Raw genomic sequence first — 21,008 nt, 5'->3', positions numbered from 1 at the left:
ATAAAAATCATTAGATTGATTCTTGAAGCAAGAAAAAGCAGTAGATACAAAAAAAAATAATAATTTTCGAAAAAAAAAAGAAAAAAAAAGAGAGAAAAGAAAAAGAAAAAGAAAGAAATAAAGTTGTGATCCAAGGCAACAAGAGTGTGCTTAAGAACCCTGGACACCTCTAATTGGGGACTTTAGCAAAGCTGAGTCACAATCTGAAAAGGTTCACCCAATTATGTGTCTGTGGCATGTATGTATCCGGTGGTAATACTGGAAGACAAAGTGCTTTGGGCCACAGCCAAGACTCATACACTAGCTATGTTCAAGAATCATTATACTCAACTAAGAGAATGAATAACACTATCTGAGTTCTGAGTTCTTATAGATGCCAATCATTCTGAACTTCAAGGGATAGAGTGAGGTGCCAAAACTGTTCGGAGGCAAAAAGCTACTAGTCCCGCTCATCTAATTGGAGCTATGTTTCCTTGATATTTTGGAGTCTATAGTATATTCTCTTCTTTTTATCCTATCTTGATTTTCAGTTGCTTGGGGACAAGCAACAATTTAAGTTTGGTGTTGTGATGAGCGGATAATTTGTACGCTTTTTGGCATTGTTTTTAGTATGTTTTTAGTATATTTTAGTTAGTTTTTAGTATATTTTTATTAGTTTTTAGTTAAAATTCACTTTTCTGGACTTTACTATGAGTTTGTGTGTTTTTCTGTGATTTCAGGTATTTTCTGGCTGAAATTGAGGGTCCTGAGCAAAAATCTAATTCAGAGACTGAAAAGGACTGCAGATGCTGTTGGATTCTGACCTCCCTGCACTCAAAGTGGATTTTCTGGAGCTATAGAAGCCCAATTGGCGCGCTCTCAACGGCATTGGAAAGTAGACATTCTGGGCTTTCCAGCAATATATGATAGTCCATACTTTGCCCAAGATTTGGTGGCCCAAACCGGCGTGGCAAATCAGCCTCAGAAATTCCAGCGTTTAACGCTGGAACTGGCATAAAACTTGGAGTTAAACGCCCCCAAACTAGCATAAAAGCTGGCGTTTAACTCCAGAAAAGGTCTCTACACGAAAATGCTTCATTGCTCAGCCCAAGCACACACCAAGTGGACCCAAAAGTGGATTTTTACGTCATTTGCTCATTTCTGTATACCCTAGGTTACTAGTTTACTATTAATAGGATCTTTTGACATGGTATCTGTACCTCATGACACTTTACACGTTTTCTTTGTGTATCTTCCACGGCATGAGTCTCTAAACCCCATGTTTGGGGGTGAGGAGCTCTGCTGTATCTTGATGGATTAATGCAATTACTACTGTTTCTCATTCAATCATGCTTGCTTCCATTCTAAGATAATACTTGTTCTTAACCCGGATGAATGTGATGATCCGTGACAATCATCATCATTCTCAACTATGAACGTGTGCTTGACAACCACCTCCGTTCTACCTTATATTAAGTAGTTATCTCTTGGATTCTTTAACCGGAATCTTCGTGGTATAAGCTAGAACTGATGGCGGCATTCAAGAGAATCCGGAAGGTCTAAACCTTGTCTGTGGTATTCTGAGTAGGATTCAATGATTGGATGACCGTGACGTACTTCAAACTCCTAGCAGGCGGGGCGTTAGTGACAGACGCAAAAGAATCATTGGATTCTATTCCGGCCTGACCGAGAACCGACAGATGATTAGCCATGCTGTGACAGAGCATAGGAACATTTTCACTGAGAGGATGGGAGGTAGCCATTGACAATGGTGAAACCCTACATACAGCTTGCCATGGAAGGAGCCTTGCGTGTTTGAAGAAGAAGACAGTAGGAAAGCAGAGATTCAGAAGATGGAGCATCTCCAAAACCTCAACCTATTCTCCATTACTGCAAACAAGTAATCATTTCATGTTCTTTTGTTCTTTTTCACAATCAATCCTGATAATTTCTGATATCCTGACTAAGATTTACAAGATAACCATAGCTTGCTTCAAGCCGACAATCTCCGTGGGATCGACCCTTGCTCACGCAAGGTATTACTTGGACGACCCAGTGCACTTGCTGGTTAGTTGTGTGGAATTGCAAAAGTGTGATTGCAATTTCGTGCACCATGCGTCCAAGCTGCGCGCCCAAGCTCCCTTGTTGCGCGTCAATATGTGTGCTGGCCGTGCCAAATTATGCACCATGCACCAAGGAATGTTGCTCTGCCCTCCACAAGGGCAGGGCAGCGCAAGCTTTCCTTGTTCTTGGGTGAGGTCCCAAGTTTGAAATCTGGCTGAAGGCATGCTGAGCTTTTTCTTCTTGGCACATGATTCACGCTTAGGGCATGGCTTCCTAGAGATCTTGTGTTCGAAACTTGGTGGTAGCCTTTTAGCCAAGTGTGGCTCATTTTCCTTTATTGATGCACCACTCCTTTCCCTCATGTGCTTGGGTTCGAAACCCATGGATGGCACTTGGAGAACAATTTCCTTGAATTTTTCCATGAGGAGCCCGAAATTGCTCTTGAGGAGGGCAGGGCAGAGTTTTTCCTTCCCTTATTTCTTATCCTAGAATTGTGCTCCGCCCTCAAGGATGGTAGGGCAGTGAAGCCTTGAATGCTTGGTTCATTGTTGTGCTCCCTTGGAGGGCAGTGTGCTCTTGTGGAGGGCAGTGTGGCTTCCTCCCTTCCATGCGCTACACTCTTTTCTTCCTTGGGCCCCGCTTCATTCTTTTCTTCTTTTCTTCACCTACAAATAATCAAAACAACCAATCAAAGTATCACTAAATCCACAAGGTTTATAAATCAATTAAAATTCAATTAAATTTAGCTTAAACCTCATGATTTAGCATCAATTAAATGGTGGTTGTTTGATTCAAATAAAACATGCAATTCCACTCTAAATTGCTTACTTATGGTGCAAGAAAGTGCATAAAAGCTAGTGAAACAAGTGAAATTACCTTGAGGAATGGGTATATGACGACTTGTCATCACACTTAAAAAGTTTGCAGATTCCCTAAAAAGTTTCCAACCAAGACACATTAATTTGAGCGCAGAAATTCATCGTCTAATTACAAAGCTACAGGTCGGCAAGGTGAAAACCAAATTCACCGCCCGATCACGACAAAGTCGGCAAGATGAAAACCAAATTCATTGTCCGATTACAAAGCTACAGGTCGGCAAGGTGAAAACCAAATTTACCGCCCGATCACGACAGGTCGGCAAGATGAAAACCAAATTCATCGCCCGATCACGACAAGGTCGGCAAGATGAAAACCAAATTCATCGCTCGATCATGACAGGTCGGCAAGATGAAAACCAAATTTATCGTTTGATTACAAAGCTACAGGTCGGCAAGATAAAAACCAAATTCATCGCCCGATCACGAGAAGGTCGGCAAGATGAAAACCAAATTCATCGCCCGATCACGACAAGGTCGGCAAGATGAAAAACAAATTCGTCACCCGATCAACGACAAAGTTATAAAAAGTAATCCATAGAAAGAGGCCTGACGAGGTCTCGAATAAAAATAGATTGCTAAAAATAACTTAAAAGAGGACCGACAAAAAGAAGTCGGACCCATTCGATCAAAGCGACAAAAGTTATAAAAAGTAATCCATAGAAAGAGGCCTGACAAGATCTGAATAAAAATGGAATACTAGAAATAACTTTGGAGGATCGACAAGAAGAAGTCAGACTAAATCAAAGCGACAAAAGTTATAAAAAGTAATCCATAGAAAGAGGCCTGACGAGGTCTGATTAAAAATGGATTATTAAAAAAACTTAAGAAGAATCGACCAGATAAGTCGGACCGACAAAGAAGTCGGGTTTAGGCAGAGAAGATGGACCGGCAAAAAAGTCAGACCGATAGAGAAGTCAGACCGACAGAGAAGTCAGGTTTAGGCAGAGAAGTTGGATCGACAGAGAAGACAGACCGACAGAGAAGACGGACCGACAAGAGAAGTCGGACCAACGAAAGCTACAGCTTGGACCGACAAGAAAAGTTGGACCAACGGAAGCTACAGCTTGGACCGCCAAGAGTAATTGGACCAAACAACGAAAGCTACAGCTTGGACCGAAAGAGAAGTCGGACCAAGCGAAAGTTAAAGCTCAGACCGACACGAGGAGTCAGACCCACGAAAGCTAAGAGAAGCTGGACTAACGAAAGTGTGCACTAAAAGGGACATAGCTCTTCCCAAAAAGCCACGGCTCCACAACAAGGCTATCAAAATTGTTCAGACTAACTAAAAAGGTTCTACGAGAACACTAAAAAGTTGTCAGACAAGTTAGCCCCAAGGATCACTTCGACCAAGTAGAAAGTGGACAAAACCAGAAGTGATCAAAAAGAGGTCGGACAACAAAGTACCAACACTCTACAAAGATCCACAAAAGGGACAAAGACATCTCGCAATAGCCAAAAAATGCTTTGCTGAAAGGTACGAAGTCTTGAAAAAGACACTACTTAAAAGGCAAAAGAACAAATCAAAACAGCGCTAAAAGTCATCCAAACAAACAATAAAAAAGGTTCCCCATCAGAACACTACCTAAAATGTTGTTGGATTATGACTAAAAATCCCGAGCAGTGAAGACAAACAAGTCGGAAGAAAGCTGAAAAGTCCTCTCAACAAACTAAAAATGGCAATACCAGACTTAGACAAGGAGAAACTACTCAAGATCAACCAAAGTTAGAATGCTTGAGCACGACTTCCCCAAAGAGATCGAAGCTCTAAAAGCCTGATCTCACGGAAAGGTCTGAACTCAAGTAGGGGCACTGTTCATGCATCGGTTCGAGCTATAAAGGACCGGGTTGGCCGACCTCGTAGAAAGCTGGCTCATGGCCAACCTCTTAGAAGGCTGGCCCATGGCCGACCTCTTAGAAGGCTGGCCCATGGCCGACCTCTTTAGAAGGCTGGCCCATGACCAACCTCTTGGAAGGCTGGCCCACGACCGACCTCTTGGAAGGTTGGCCCACGACCGACCTCTTGGAAGGTTGGCCCATTACTAACCTCTTCACAAAGAGTTCGGCCAAAATCGCCAGAAGAGACCCAAGCAGGCCCAAAACGGAGGGACACAGCCCAATCTAAAGGCAACCAAAGCCTAGAAAGATAAAGGAGGTTCCTCTTAAAAGATAAGATGACTTCACTCAAAGATAAGATAAGATAACTATCTTATCTCCAGAAAGGTCACTCCACACTATTATAAATACACTGGAGCACCCAGGTATAACTCATACTCTGATTCTACTAAAAACCTGCCTAAAGCACGTGCTAACTTAAGCATCGGAGTCTCTTGCAGGTATCCCCATCCTCCGGTGACGAAGGATCAGCAACACCACCAAATCCAACAAGTCGGACATAGCAGCACCGACCACCACCGCAGATCTCGTCCGAGATCGATCTACAGTTTTAGGTAACCCTCGGAACACTCTCATTCCACCCAGATTCATGAGATTAAGAACGAAAACAACACCTTAGAATTGAATCAAACATTAATTAAAATAGAAGAATAATAGTTCTAATCCATAGAAATAAATAGAGCTCCTAACATTAACCAGGAGGTTTAGTTTCTCATGACTTACAAAGAAAATAAGGTTCTGAAAAGTTGCGAAAGGAAGAAGATCCTAAACCTAATTGATCTTCTCCTTTAAATACTAACCTAATAATAAATGCTAAACCTAAAAGATATTATTTTAAAAATAAATATTACAAAGATAAAATAAGATAAAACTAATAAGTGCTAAATCCACTTAGAAGCCTAGTAGATAGAGTGTGAAATGGACTGCTTGCTGGCGTTCAACTCCAGGATTGGATGTTGAACGCCAATGAGGGAAGCATACTTCTGCCTTTATGCCCCCTGCTGGCGTTGAATGCTAGGTGGGCATTTAGCGCCCAGGGGGAGCTGGTAGCATTTTTCATTCTTGCTTTAAGCTTTTCCAAACTGCTCAGAATTTCACCTAAAACTATAAAAAAAAACACAAGAAAAACTCAAAGTACCAGCCAAAAGTCATTTTTGCACTAAAATATAATAAAGCTTAATAAAATCTAACTAAAAACAATATAAAAATAACTAGAAAAAGGGTATAAGATGCTCACGCATCACAACATTAAACTTAAACTGTTGTTTGTCCTCAAGCAACCAAAACAATATAGGATCAAGGAAGAGAAAACACATAAGATTAGAGTTGTCAATAAAGCTCAGGCTTAGTTGCCGAATTAGGCTTATAATACTTTATTTATGAATAGGTTTGACATCTCACTATCCATTGAAGTTCAGAAGTATTGGTGTCCTTCAAAACTAGAACCCGGATGATATTATTAATTCTCTTCTTTAGGCTCTAATTGATTCTTGAACACAGCTCTTTCTTTCTCTTGGTGCTCTGCACCTTTGAGCCTAGCCGTGACTCTAAGTGTTTTGTTTTCAAGCTTAACTTGATAAATAAACACCACAAGCCCTTAACTAGGGAACCTTTTGGGTTCGAATTTTTTTTCTTGATTTTTCTCCTAAATAGTGGTGCTCAGAGCCTTAGGCATACTTTGTAGCAGCATTGGGTCACAACTTTAAGTGTTTAGTCTCAAGGTTTACCTGACACTTTAACACCACAAGCATATGGCTAGGGAAAACTACTCTTTTGAGCTTTAAATCACTTTTGATCCTCCTAACCATTGATGCTCAAAGCCTTAGATCATTTTCTTTTGATTTTTTTCTTTTGATTTTCAATTCTTTCTCCTATTTTTTTTGCTTTAAGAATCAATCTTTTTCTTATTTCAGAAAATTCATAATACTTTTCTAAGTTCCTATTCCTCAAGAACTAATATTCTCAACTCCAATATCAAATATGCACTGTTCAATCATACATTCAGAAAATAGAGATAAGGCCACCACATCAAAGCAACTTGAATAACTCATAATATAACCCAAGATCTTATGCATTTTACTACTTCTTTTTCAATATATTTTTCTTTTTATGTTTGATGCGTGAATACATAAGACATCTTTGAAAAAATTTTAAAATTAAACTACTAAACTAGAAAGTAAAGAAATCCTAAGAGTGATCATGCAACTAGAATAGAAAACAGATAATACAATAAAATACCAGAAAAACAGATATAAGGTAAAGATAGGGAGAATGAAACTAGACCACTTCATGCCCCTGCCTCCTCTACTCCTCCATCAATATCTTTTGATCTTCCATCATCTGGTGGAGGAGAACAGACGGTCCTGATGCTTCAGCCTCAACTGATCAGCTGATGATGTCAGCTCCCCTAAAGATGTGGTCAACTGATCCCAGTAGTCACTAGGAGGGAAGTACATCTCTTGAGGCATCTTCGACATATTCTGTGGAGGTGGTGGAACAAGCTCTTGCCGTGGTCCTTGCACGGGCTTTCTAGCATGCCCCATACCTTTCCTTGTGATTGGCCTCTCCTTTTCAATCAGGGTATCTCCCTCTATGTGAGCTCCAGCTGCTATACATAAGCGGTAAATGAGATGAGGGAATGCCAGCCTCATAGAGGTAGAGGGTTTGTCTACTGTTCTTTATAACTCCTGTTGAATCACCTCATGCACCTCTACCTCATTTTCGAGCATAATAAAGTGAATCATCACTGTCCACTCGACTGTAACCTCAGAGCGGTTACTCATAGGGAGGATGGAGTGTGGTGCACGAATCCCCACACATTCGTACAGCTGTACCAGCAAGTGCACTAGATTGTCCAAATAATACCTGAGCGAGTCAGGGTCGATCCTACGAGGATTGTGGTTTGAAGCAAGCTATGGTTATGTTGCAGGTCTTAGTCAGGCAAAATCAGAAGGTTGTTGATGGATAAATATTTGTGAGATTATTGGGATCAGTAATAAGAATATAGTTGAAGATTGGAGTTGCTTTGTCCTTCTGAATTAACTCTAGTATCACTGTCTTCTTTGCTTGTGAATGATCTCTTCTATGGCAGGCTGTATGTGATCAAAGCCATTGCCCGTGGTCATTAATCTCCTCTGCTCCAGATCAAACACCATTGCTCGTGGTCATCTGATCTGATGGAGGGTGAAGCTCTAGCAGTTCATTCTCTTGGCGATCCTACTCAAAACGCCACAGACAAGGTCAAATCTTCCGGATCAGAGAATGCTGCTTCTTTGGATTCTAGATTATACCACGGAGACCCTAATCTCCCCAAAAATTGGCTGAATTGGTATCTCGAGAAGTCCCCAACGAAGTCGTGGATTAGCCGTCTGAGAGATGTATAAGCATAGCTGTTGGTTCGTGCTTTCTGGCCACGTATTCACATGAACCCAAGTAGACGCGGGTGTTTATCAGGCATGTTCGTCTTAGTATGATGAACAGAGCTGATTGTCACAGATCATCCTATTCACCATGTTAAAGAATGAATATACATCTTATCAATAAATCAAACACGGATCGAAGAAGAAACAGTAATACTTTTATTAATTCATAGTACACAGCAGTGCTAAAATCCACTTCTGGGGCCCACATGGTGAGTGTTTGGGCTGAGCTTTGATGAGATCCATGTGCTAGGGGACTTCTAGAGCGTTGAACGCTGGCTAAGGGGTCCACTTTGGGCATTGGATGCTGGTCTCTGCTCTTTGGGCGCTGGACGGCTGGAAGGGGGCAGGAAGCTGGTGTTGGACACCAGTTTTGGGCTTTCTAATCCAAAGTAAAGTATAAACTATTATATATTGCTAGAAAGCTCTGGAAGTCAGATTTCCATAGCCATTAAGAACTCTCCATTTGGACTTTTGTAGCTCTATAAAATCTCTTCTGAGTTTAAGGAGGTTAGATTTGGACAACATCTGCATTGCCTTCTTTGTCTCTGAATTAGACTTCTGCTCAAGCCGCTCAATTTCAGCCAGAAAATGCTTGAAATTGTATAAAAATAAAAAAAATCATAGTAGAATACAAAAATGTGAATTTAACACTAAAACCTATAAAAATGTAATAAAAAACTATATAAAAATGATGCCAAAAAATGTATAAAATACCTGTTCATCGGAGCGCTGAATAAATTGCAGCCATCCTCTAGCAAGTAGCCTAAGTTCAAGCTTACTCAGTTGGTAAGACCGACCTTGAGCTGAGCTCCAGGTACGCAGATGTCAACAAGAACTTAATCTAACCTTTGCTCAGTGTTGACCCTTCAAGTGTATGAATGAGGGTTATCTCGTGGCTCTGGCAACTGTAGCGCCACCCTCATACTCTCAGGGTTGAAATCCATAATGTGGTATCTAACCATGGTGCGCCAATTCTTCTGCTCCGGGTTCACGCTTGTATCATGCTTCTTTATGGCACAGGTGTTGGCGTAAAACTCCTACACCATCAATACTCCCACCTCTTCTCCCTCACCATGCCATAAAAATGGTCTTGATGGGCCTTGGAGAAGAATGTTGTGAAATCCCATGGCTCAGAAATAGGGGATTCTCCTTTCTTTTCCTTAAGGACTCTCCGGTATTTGGTGCCATGGAGGTAGGATATAAGAAGCAAAAAGTGGAGCACCTAACACCAAGCTAAAATTTGCTCATCCTCGAGCAAATAGAATTATAAGAAAAAAAGACAAGAAGATAGAGGAAGGAGATAGAGGGGAGGGGGTATACCTTCGGCCTTTGGGGGGGAAGAAAGGGAAAAATGAAGAAAGGGAATGTGTGTGGGGAAGAGTATGTAAGGGAGGAAAAGTAGTGATGGTGTGGTGAAAGTGGATGAAGTGAGGGTATTTATAGGAGGAGGCAGGGTGGGGTGGGTTCGGTTATGGGAGGAGAATGGGCGGGAAAGTTTGAATTTGAATGTGGTTGGTGGGAAGAGAGATAGATGGGATTGATGAGAGGTGATTGGGTGGAGTGAAAGGTAGGTTGAGGAAATCAAGGGAACTGATGGATGATGGGATGGATGAATGTGGATGAAAAAGTTAGGGGAGGGGGAAGAGAGCAGAGAGAATGGATAAGAGTGAGTAAATAGTGAAGTGGTTGGTGGTTGGGTATATCCATTGGCCAATGACTTCAAAATTCAAATTTTAGCATGCTGCCTCCCCCTGGTCATTGAACGTCGGGTTGGCATTGAACTCCACCAAGGGGATCCCTTTTTTTCTGGAATTCAACGCCAAGAATGGGCGTTGAACACCCTAGGAGGACCAAAAACTGATCCTGGACTGCTCCTTTATGGAAGTTGAACGTCCAACCTTCAATGCCAGCAGGGGGTATCCTCCAGGTGTGCTGTTTCTCCTACTATGCTTTTCTGTTTTTGTTGTGAGAGTTATACATGATTACAACCGTTAAAAAATTGAAGAAAACTATGAAATTAAATAGAAAATATTTTAATATGAAATCAAACTCAAATAAACTAAGATAGAGTAAAAGAAAGTAAAAGTAAACTACAGGATAGGTTTGGTTGGGTTACCTCCCAATAAGCACTTCTTTACTATCATTAGCTTGACGGACAGCTCCTTTACGGAGGTTCATAGGGGCTTAGATCTTCACCCCTCATTGTGAACTTCCTTCATATGCTCTCATGAATTAACTCAACACGTTTCAGAGACAGGATCCGATTCACAGTATGTGGTATGACTGGCCTTCTTGTGAAGACTACTCTCATGCCAGGTGAGAATTCTTCAGTAGGGATCTTCTTGTTCCTCTAGCCCTTGGATACTTTCTTCTTGGGGCCTCCTCCTTCGATGGTGGGTGGTGAATGCCCAACACCAAACTCAGGTTTGATATCTGGGGGTTCTGTGTGGCTTTCCACTAATGGAGAAGGTTAAAACAATAAGAGTTGTATGCTAGTGCCTCCTCTGTCTGAGAGAGATTGAGGTTTGGGAATCTTGAACAGTAAATGGTCCTCATGCATTTTCAAAATTAGCTCTCCTCTTTCTACATCGATCAAGGCTCTCCCAGTAGCTAGGAATGGCCTTCCTAGGATGATGGAGTCATCCTTTCCTTCTCTAGTATCCAGTACCACAAAATCTGTAGAGAGGTAAAGGTTTTCAACCTTTACAAGGATGTTCTCCACCAATCCATATGCTCACTTCAGGGACTTATCTGCTATCTCCAGTGAGATCCTTATGTATTGTGCCTCTTAGATTCCCAGTTTCTTCATCACAGAGAGAGGCATCAGATTTATGCTACATCTAAGGTCGCATAGTGCCTTCTCAAATGTAATGGTCCCTATAGTGCAGGGAACCAGGAAGCCTCTAGGATCTGACAATTTCTGAGGTAGCTTCTTTTGCAATAGTGCACTGCACTCCTTAATCAGCGCCACAGTTTCATCTCCCCTCAGGGCCTTCTTTTCAGAGAATACGCTTTTTAAACAGGCCATATAGAGAGGCTTTTTCTCCAACACCTCAGCAAAAGGAATGTTGATTTGTAACTTCTTGAAAAATGTTAAGAATTGAGCAATTTACGCATCCTCAGTCTCCTTTTGCATGTTCAGAGGGTATTGTATTTCAGGCTCCTGTATCTTTACTAGGGCGTGTACAAGTGCACTTAGTCTCCTCTTAAGCCTTGTTCTCCTTCAGATTCTCCGCAACATGCTCCTCTATAGGCACGACCTCCTTATCTGTGGTGAGGGCTTTGAGCTCTTCCCTTGGATTTATCTCTGTCTTCCTTGGAAGAGTGCTGGGAGGTCTTTCAGGTATCCTACTGCTCAACTAACCTACTTGTATTTCCAAATTCCAAATTGAACATCGAGTTTCTTCCATGAAGCTGTGAGTGGTCTTAGAAAGATTATAGACTATTGTGGCAAGGTTAGAGAGGTTGTGTTTGGATGTCTCCATCTGCTACTGAGAAAGTTGGAACTGTCTGTTGTTAAACCTAGTTTGATTGGTTCTACCCTGATTATTGGTGAAGCTTTGTTGATGCCTCTGCTGCTCCATCCACCCAAAATTAGGGTGATTCCTCCATCCCTGGTTAAAAGTATTTGTATAAGGGTCATTATTAGAATTTATAGAGGAATTTCCCATGTAATTTACTTCTTCTATGGTGGGTTGATAAATGTCACCAACGTCCCCTTGAGTTAACTCCCAGTCATGTCATAGGATGCCTCTTGTATGTTGACAGCTGAAATTTGCATCTCGATCAAGTGTTGAGAGATCATGCTTATCTGCTGGGACATGAGCTTATTTTGTGCCAAAATGGCATCCAGTGTGTCCAATTTCATGACTCATCTCTTCTGAGTGGTCCCAGTATTCACAGGGTTCCTCTCAGATTTATACATGTATTGGTTGTCAGCAACCATCTCAATAAGCTCATTTTCCTCCTCAAGCGTCTTCTTCATGTGCGGTGATCCACCTGCAGAGTAATCAAGTGACATATTGGCCATTTCATAGAGGCCATCATAAAAGATTTTCAGCCTGGTCCATTCTGAAATCATGTCAGGAGGGTATCTCCTTATCAGCTGCTTGTATCTCACCCAAGCCTCATAGAGGAATTTCCCCTCTTTCTGTCTGATGGTCTGGACTTTCACTCTAAGCTTACTCAACTTCTGGAGTGAAAAGAACTTAGTCAGAAATCCAATGACCACCTTGTCCCATGTGTCCAAGCTCTCCTGGGACTGAGAATCTAGCCATAACTTTGCTCTGTCACCTACAGCAAAGAAAAAGAGCATGAGCTTGTAAATCTTAGGATTCACTCCATTCGTTTTGACCGTATCACAGATATGTATGAAGTCAGATATGAACTTGTTGGGGGTCCTCCTGTGGGAGTCCATGAAACTAACAGTTCTGTTGCACTAGAGTGACCAATTGAGGCTTGAGTTCGAAATTATTGGCACCAATGACAGGTACAAAGATTCTGCGCCATAAAAGTCAACAGTGGGTGCAGTGTATAAGCCAAGCACCTTCCTTGCTTGCTCTTCAGCATTCGGATTCCCTGCATTAGCTGCCATAGTGGTCTCTTCAGCTTCCTTCTCAAAAATTTTCATGAGATTCTCTCTGGTCTTGTAAACCTTAGTTTGTTGCAAACGCCGCCTAAGGGTCCTCTCAGGTTCAGGATAAAAATCAAGAAGGGGTTCCTTATCCCTGTTCCTACCCATTAACAACAAGAAACAAAAGAAAAGGAAAAAAGTGGGAGTCTCTATGTTAGAGTATAGATAACTCCCAGTGAGATATCCTAAAAGAAATAAAGTAAGATAAAGTACGCAATTAGCTAAAAAATATCGAAAATAAAGGTGGAAGATTTAACCTAAAATTTTCAATTAGAAAGAAAGGGGTTAAAAAGTTTTCGAAATTCAAAAAGAAAGAGAAAACACTAAAGAAACACCAAACTTAAAATTTGAAATTAAATTAAAATTAGATAATTAAAACAAAATTCAAAAATCCAGGGAAAGATAAATAAGATAAAAATTGAATAACAAGAAAAATAAACAAAATAGGAATAAAAAATAAATAAATAAAAAAGGAAAATAATTAAATAAAAATAAAACTAGTAAAAATACCTAATCTAAGTAACAAGACAACCGGTAGTTGTCAATCACAAACAATCACAAAAATCCCGGGCAATGGCGCCAAAAACTTGGTGCAAGAAATTAAAACTCACACAACTTAACCAGCAAGTGCACCGGGTCATCCAAGTAATACCTCAGGTGAGTGAGGGTCGATCCCACGAGAATTGTCGGACTGAACAAGCAATAGTTATCCTGTTGGACTTAGTCAGGCAAACAGTAAAAGGTGGTTGCTGTTGTTAACGCATAAACAGTAACATAGCAAGTAAAGAAAGCAAATAAACAGATTTGGTGTAAAACAATGATTAGAAAATAGTTAATCTCTCGGAGATGTTTACATTTCCAAATTAAAATGTCTTACTAACTATTTTAACAATGAGTGATTCATTCTATTACAAACCATAAGTGATTAAACACTAATCTCTTAGTGGTTTAATCTCCTCTAATTCTCATCAAAAGCCACTCTCGTAGTCATCAATTCAGATCAGAGGGTTAAGTTCAGAAAACTAGTTTAGCGCCACAAAAACCTCAATTACCCAAAGCTAACAGGATTGTATGTCACATATCCCAATTAGTCCAAGTAATTCGCAGTTTAGGAGGAGTGTTTTCAAGTTGTAGTCCAAGCGAGATAGCTCTCTCGAGAATCACAAGAGCTCATGTAGAATAAGGGTCATACTCTCGTTTCACCCAAATTCATAAGATTAAGAACAAAAACAATACCTTAGAATTGAATCAAGCATTAATTAAAATAGAAGAATAATAGTTCTAATCCATAAAAATAAACAGAGCTCCTAACCTTAACGAGGAAGTTTAGTTGCTCATGACTTACAAAGAAAACAGGGTTCTGAAAAGTTGCAAAAAGAAAGAAGATCCTAAACCTAATTGATCTTCTCCTTTAAATACTAACCTAATAATAAATGCTAAACCTAAAAGATATTATTTTAAAAATAAAGATTACAAAGATAAAATAAGATAAAACTAATAAGTGCTAAATCCACTTAGAAGCCTAGTAGAGTGTGAAATGGACTGCTTGCTGGCGTTCAACTCCAGGATTGGGCATTGAACGCTAGAGAGGAAAGCGCGCTTCTGCCTTTATGCCCTCTGCTGGCGTTGAACGTCAGGTGGGCATTCAGCACCCAGGGAGAGATGCCCGTAATTTTTGTTCTTGCTCCAGACTTTTCCAAACTGCTCCAAATTTCACCCAAAATTATAAAAATACAAGAAAAACTCAAAGTTGTATCCAAAAGTAATTTTTGCACTAAAATATAACTAAAAACAATATAAAAATAACTAGAAAACGGTATAAGATGCTCACACATCAAGCAGTGATTCTATGATCGAAGTAAATGGAATGGCTAAGTATTTAAAGCAGTTGAAAATGGTTACTCCATCATTTGTATGGCGAGAACAGTTACACTTAGTTTTCTCGCATATGGAGCATGTGATAAAATTGGATTGGTTGAAAAGGGTTATAAATAGAAAGAGTTTGGACAGAGTAGATGTTGGAATTCGTTTTCAAAAAAACACTTGCAATTTCACATTTCTAGAGATTTTTTTTATCTTACTCAGAGTTTATTTTTTCTGTAAGAATTCCTTCCACTGTCTTTACATTCTTTTTAACTTTCTTTTCAAATTTTCTTTTCTACAATTTATTTTTTTGCAAAGTTTTTCTTTTTTTATTTTTCTTTATGTTTATGCATTATATTTGAACTCAAAGTCCTTGGATCATGTCAGAAGTATTTTATTGTTTATTTTAAATTCAAAAGTCTCAGTTATTTTGTTTTTTTTATATCTTTTTCATTCCTTTTCTTTTAAGTGATTTTCAAACTTTACTTTTACTTTTCAAATTCTTTCTTTTATTAATCCAAAAATAGAATTTTTGGTACACAACTCAAAACTAGTACTCATAAATAGAAATATATTTTATTTCTTGATCACTAGATATTAAACCAATTCAGATTTGTTAAAAATTTATATAACAGAAATCTAATTAAAAAAAATTATAAAAACTTAATTATAAATTAGTGAAATTACAAGAACTAAAATAATTAAACTTAAAATAACAATCAAAATGGCACAACATCCCGTGTTATTGACGATCTAAATCTTAACACAAGGATATAGATATAAAATAAGATGTGAAATTCCAAAAAAAAATGTACATTAGTATTTATTCCTTACGAATAATTTAGGCATTTTATGTGCTTTCGAAAAATGGGATCCAAAATTTCTACTCAGATCAGGAACAGAGATTTTTGTTCTCCATCTCCATCCTTACGTACTACGGATATTATTTCTTGTCTTGTGAGACCCCACCTAGAGAATACATCCTTATATAACACATAATATGGTTTTATTATTGGTTATACTTGATTTTTTTTTAACAAGAAATGGTTGAACCAAAAATGATTGAACTGATTGAACTAATTTTTTTTAAATAAAATAAAATAATTCATGAAGGAAACACTCTTAGTCAATATTAGTATATTTTTTTGGTATAGAGTCAATATTAGTAATTTATAAACTGATCAAAGACTGAATTTTAAAAAACAAATAACTTTTTTCATTAATTGATTCAATGAATTTAATTATTTCGGTTTGACCATTATCAATTCAACAAAATTCATATTTGACCCAAAAAAAATCACATCACATATCATAATTTCATTATTTTGTTATAATACTTTGGTCAGAAGTATTTTTACTCTAAATCATCTTAGTGTCCATTGTTGACCTATTTTTTAATATACAACAGCAAAAGAATTGTAAGTTAAACTTGGCTAAGAAAACTTATTTTTGATTAAATTGCTAATATAGGTAATAATAGTATCTGTTATAAGAAAAAATAGTATTTGTAAGGGATCTCGGATGAAACTGTAGGTCGATCTCGGATGAGATCTTCTGAGCTGGTCGGAGCTGTCATGTCCGACTTATTAGACTTGGTGGTGGTGCTGATCCTTCGTCCCCGAAGGGTGGGGGGTACCTGCAAGGGACTCCGATGCTTAAGTTAGCAAGGGTATTAAGTAGGTATTTAGTAGAATCAGAGTATGAGCTATACCTGGGTGCTCCAGTGTATTTATAATGGCGTAGAGTAATCTTCTTAGATAAGATAAGGTAGTTATCTTATCTTATCTTTATCTTATCTTTGAGTGAGGTCATCTTATCTTCAAGGGAACTGCCCTTATCTCTATAGGCTTGGGCTGCCTTAGGATTTGGGTCGTGTTCTTCCATTGGGGCCCTTTTTTGGGCTTTCCTGGAGACTTGGACGAACTCTCTGAGAAGAGATCGGGTCGTCCTGACCTGAAGAGGTCGGTCGCTTTGTCTGTAGAACATTCTGGGTCGGGTAACTCGACCCTGGGTATGAACAGAATGTATGCTCTGTTTGTTTATATTCTATTCCTTGTATTTGCGTTTTATTTTCTTGTATTCTTTTGTTTGTGTTCTACTTTCTTCTTTCTCTATTTTCTCTATTTATCTGTCTTCTATTTACTACTTCTCGGTATTCTGCTATTTGTCTGCTAAGCAACATGGAATTAATGAACGTGACTAATAACCCCGGCCCTGCTAAGAACTCCCCAGTTCTTACCCCTTCTCTCTCTCTTCCCCTTTAGATGGAAGCAAGAGTACCCTTCCGTAGTTCATTGATGATCATTCTACAAAGAGGATTCTGCTCTAGGTAGTCTTCTGAGTCTAGAGTGAACTCTGCTACCTGTTTATATGTATATACTGTGAGACCAGCCAATGTCTGCACTCTGTTTGTACATGAACTTTAACCTGAATCCTGTGTACGAGTCTCCTGTTGTGTGGCTACTTGATGAGGTACCAGAGAGACGTCATATGGCAATGTCTGATCATGCAGAGGAGTAACAGATGATGTTCTACTTTTTTATGACGTTCTACCTGACTTGAGTTTTGAAGACTTAGAATGTACTTTCCCTCGCTTTAGTATTTTAGAGGGACTAGGTGAGTATAGGGTCTAGGCTAGCCTGGGCGCCAGCTTAGGGACTTTTTGAATAGGTCAGGGCCCATGATGTTGTATGTATATAGTTATTATCTAGTTATATCTAGGGGTGTTCTAACTAAAAGTCTATACCTAAATAAAGCCTGGATCACTGAATGTTTTTAACTGCTTGTGATTTATTTATGTGTGGTTGTTTATAACTGTTTTATCTGTTATCAGTTGTGGAATGATTATGAATGATTCCGTCTATTAATCCAGATGTTTTCAAAAAAAAATACCTCGCAAATTAACTACGTTTTTAACAATGAATCAGGCTCATATGATAAATAATAGATAATAATTAGGAAGACAAATTGGTAGCGCATAGTTTCCGATATGATCTAGACATATTGAAAATTGGGTCGTTACAGGCCCATTATTGACCTCTTCACAAAGAGTTCGGCCAAATCGCCAGAAGAGGCCCAAGCAGGCCCAAAACAGAGAGACACAGCCCAATCTAAAGGCAACCAAAGCCTAGAAAGATAAAGGCAGTTTCCCTTAAAAGATAAGATGACTTCACTCAAAGATAAGATAAGATAACTATCTTATCTCCAGAAAGGTCACTCTACACTATTATAAATACACTGGAACACCTAGGTATAACTCATACTCTGATTCTACTAAAAATCTACCTAAAGCACATGCTAACTTAAGCATCGGAGTCTCTTGTAGGTACCCCCTCCCTCCGGTGACGAAGGATTAGCAACACCACCAGATCCAACAAGTCGGACACAGCTGTACCGACCATCACCGCAGATCTCGTGTGAGATCGACCTACAGTTTCAGGTAACTCTCGGAACATTGGTGCTGTTGCTGGGGAACCTAAAAGTTATCCCATCACCATGGCAGATGACCATGACAACGATCACAACTTTGGTTTGGTGGACAGAACGCCAAACAAAAACGCGAACGCCACCTCTAAAGACACATCTCAAAACGGGGGAGATAAGCAACCCCCAAACACAAAAATTTTGGAAGCTATCTGTAAGCAACAGAATCGCCTTAATCAGCTGGAACAAGAAGCTGAACATCAACGGGAAGCCAAAAGAGACCTTCAGAGAGAAACAAGACGACGTCAAAAGCTAGAGGACAAGATCTTAAAGCTCGAAGCCGATCTCAAAACCAAGACCGCTCGATCCAATCATGAAGATAGTCCCCACAAAGATCAAGACCCATTCACCAAAGAGATCATGAAAGCTAAAGTTCCAAAGGACTTCAAAGCTCCCGACATGACCCCGTACGACGGCATATTGGATCCAAGCCATCACCTCAGCAAGTTCAGAAGCAGAATGTATCTCACTGATGCCTCAGACGCCATTCGATGCAAAGCCTTCCCGACTACCCTAACGAAGACAGCAATAAAATGGTTCGACAGCTTGCCTCCAAGATCCATCACAAGTTTTGACGACCTTGCTAAAATGTTCCCCGTCAGGTTCTCCATCCAGAAGGATAAAGCCAAACACGCTCCAAGCTTATTGGGAATTAAATAAGGAGATCGACAAAGCCTTCGCAACAACATGGAAAGATTCAACAAAGTATGCCTTGGCATACAAAGTCTTCCAACAGAAGCGGCCATCATGGGACTCATCAATGGCCTAAAAGAAGGATCTTTCAGCCACTCAATATCCAAGAAGTACCCAACATCCCTAAACGATGTTCAAGAAAGGGTGGAAAAATATATCAATATGGAGGAGAACTCCCAATTAGGAGACAGCTCAAAAACCATATTCTCCTAACCCACCACGGGACAAAGATAAAGAGTCCAAGAAAAAAGAAGATCAACTCGGTGAGAAGCCTAGAAAACACCACAATTACACCTCTCTTTGGGTGTCTCTTGTGGATGTTTACCAAGAAATATGCAACACCGAGAAGATCCCACCACCTCGCCAATCAAAAATAAAAGAGGGGGAAGTTGGACAGATTACTGCGAGTACCACCGAATCTACGGACATCCTACTAACAAGTGTTTCGACCTAAAGAATGTCATAGAGAAATTGGCAAGAGAATGGCGATTAGATTGGTACTTAGCCAATAAAGCAAGAAAAATAAGAAGAGATGAAGAAGTCGGATGAGTTGAACATCCACCTCACACCGAAGAGGTCAGACGAGTTGATCGTCCACCTCACACCGAAGAGGTCGGACGAGCTGAATATCCACCTCACATTGAAGAGGTCGGACGAGTTGAACGTCCATATCACACCAAAGAGGTCGGACGAGTTGAACGTCTACCTCACACCGAAAAGGTCGGACGAGTTGAACATCCACCTCACACCAAAGAGGTTGGACGAATTGAACGTCCATCTCACACCGAAGATGTCGGACGAGTTGAACATCCACCTCACACCCCTGAGAGACATGTTCTTATGATATATGGAGGATTCACAGGAGGAGGGATCTCTAAAATCATCTCGCAAAAGACATCTCAAAGAGGTATATTAAGGAAGGGAGAGAGGTTTAAATGGACAACGGAGTGCGAACAAGCCTTCCGAGATTTCAAAAAAATTCTTGGGGAAACCACCCATTCTTACCCGACCACGGGAAGGTGAAGAACTCATATTAAACCTCGCAGTGGAAGGTTAGGCAATAGTCTCAGCACTAGTTAGAGAAGACGAAAGTGGGCAACAACTCGTCTACTTCATCAGCAAGGCTCTACAAGGGGCCGAACTAAACTATCAAAAGATTGAAAAGTTCGCCTACGCCCTCATACTCACTTCTTGACAACTCCACCCATACTTTCAAACTCACACTATCAGAGTTCGGACCAACCAGCCCATAAAAGGCATCCTACAGAAAACAAACTTAGCTGAAAGAATCCTATAGTGGGCAGTCGAGTTATCCAAATTCAATCTTCGATATGAAGCTCGGACAGCCATCAAGTCACAGTATCTGGCCGACTTCACTGCAGAGTACACTGATACCTCGGGAACTCCCACAAAATGAAATCTCTACGTGGACGACTCTTCAAACAAAACCGGGAGTGGCACAGGTGTAATTATAGAAAGCGATAAGGGAACCCAAATCGAGCTAAATAAACCAAGCTGAATACAAGGGACTACTAGCTGGTTTAAGGCTGGCTAAGGAGGTAGGAGTTCAAAAGCTTACTGTGTTTAGTAATTCACAAGTAGTCATCTCACAAATAGAAGGGAGCTACCAAGCTAAGGATCCCACCATGAAAAAATACCTGGACAAAACCATAGAATAGCTCGGATAATTTGGGGGACCCTGGATAAAACCAGAGAACAGCTCGGATAATTCGGGGGACCCTAGACAAAACCATAGAACAGCTTGGACAATTCGGGGGATATGAGGTTCGACATGTACCTCGGAAACAAAATGCCTGAGCTGATGCACTTTCAAAACTAAGTCAGCACAAACAGCTCAGACAATTCGGGGGATATGAGGTCCAACATATACTTCGGGAACAGAATGCCCGAGCTGATATACTATAAAAAACTAGCCAGCACCAAACCAGGGGCAATAATAGAAGCCTCATCCAAAAACACTGCAGAATCCATCAATCTCGGAGGAAAAAAAGGTCCGAGCCATATCAGGTCAGGGTCGTTCCCTTGGAGTCAAAGAAGGAAAACAAACCCTCTCCTCAGGGTCCGGCGACACCAACTCAT

Source organism: Arachis hypogaea, chromosome 3 (assembly GCF_003086295.3).
Source record: "Arachis hypogaea cultivar Tifrunner chromosome 3, arahy.Tifrunner.gnm2.J5K5, whole genome shotgun sequence".
In the NCBI taxonomy this organism is placed as follows: Eukaryota; Viridiplantae; Streptophyta; class Magnoliopsida; order Fabales; family Fabaceae; genus Arachis; species Arachis hypogaea.
The sequence above is the reverse complement of the archived record's forward strand: the minus strand, read 5'-3'. Positions refer to the sequence as shown.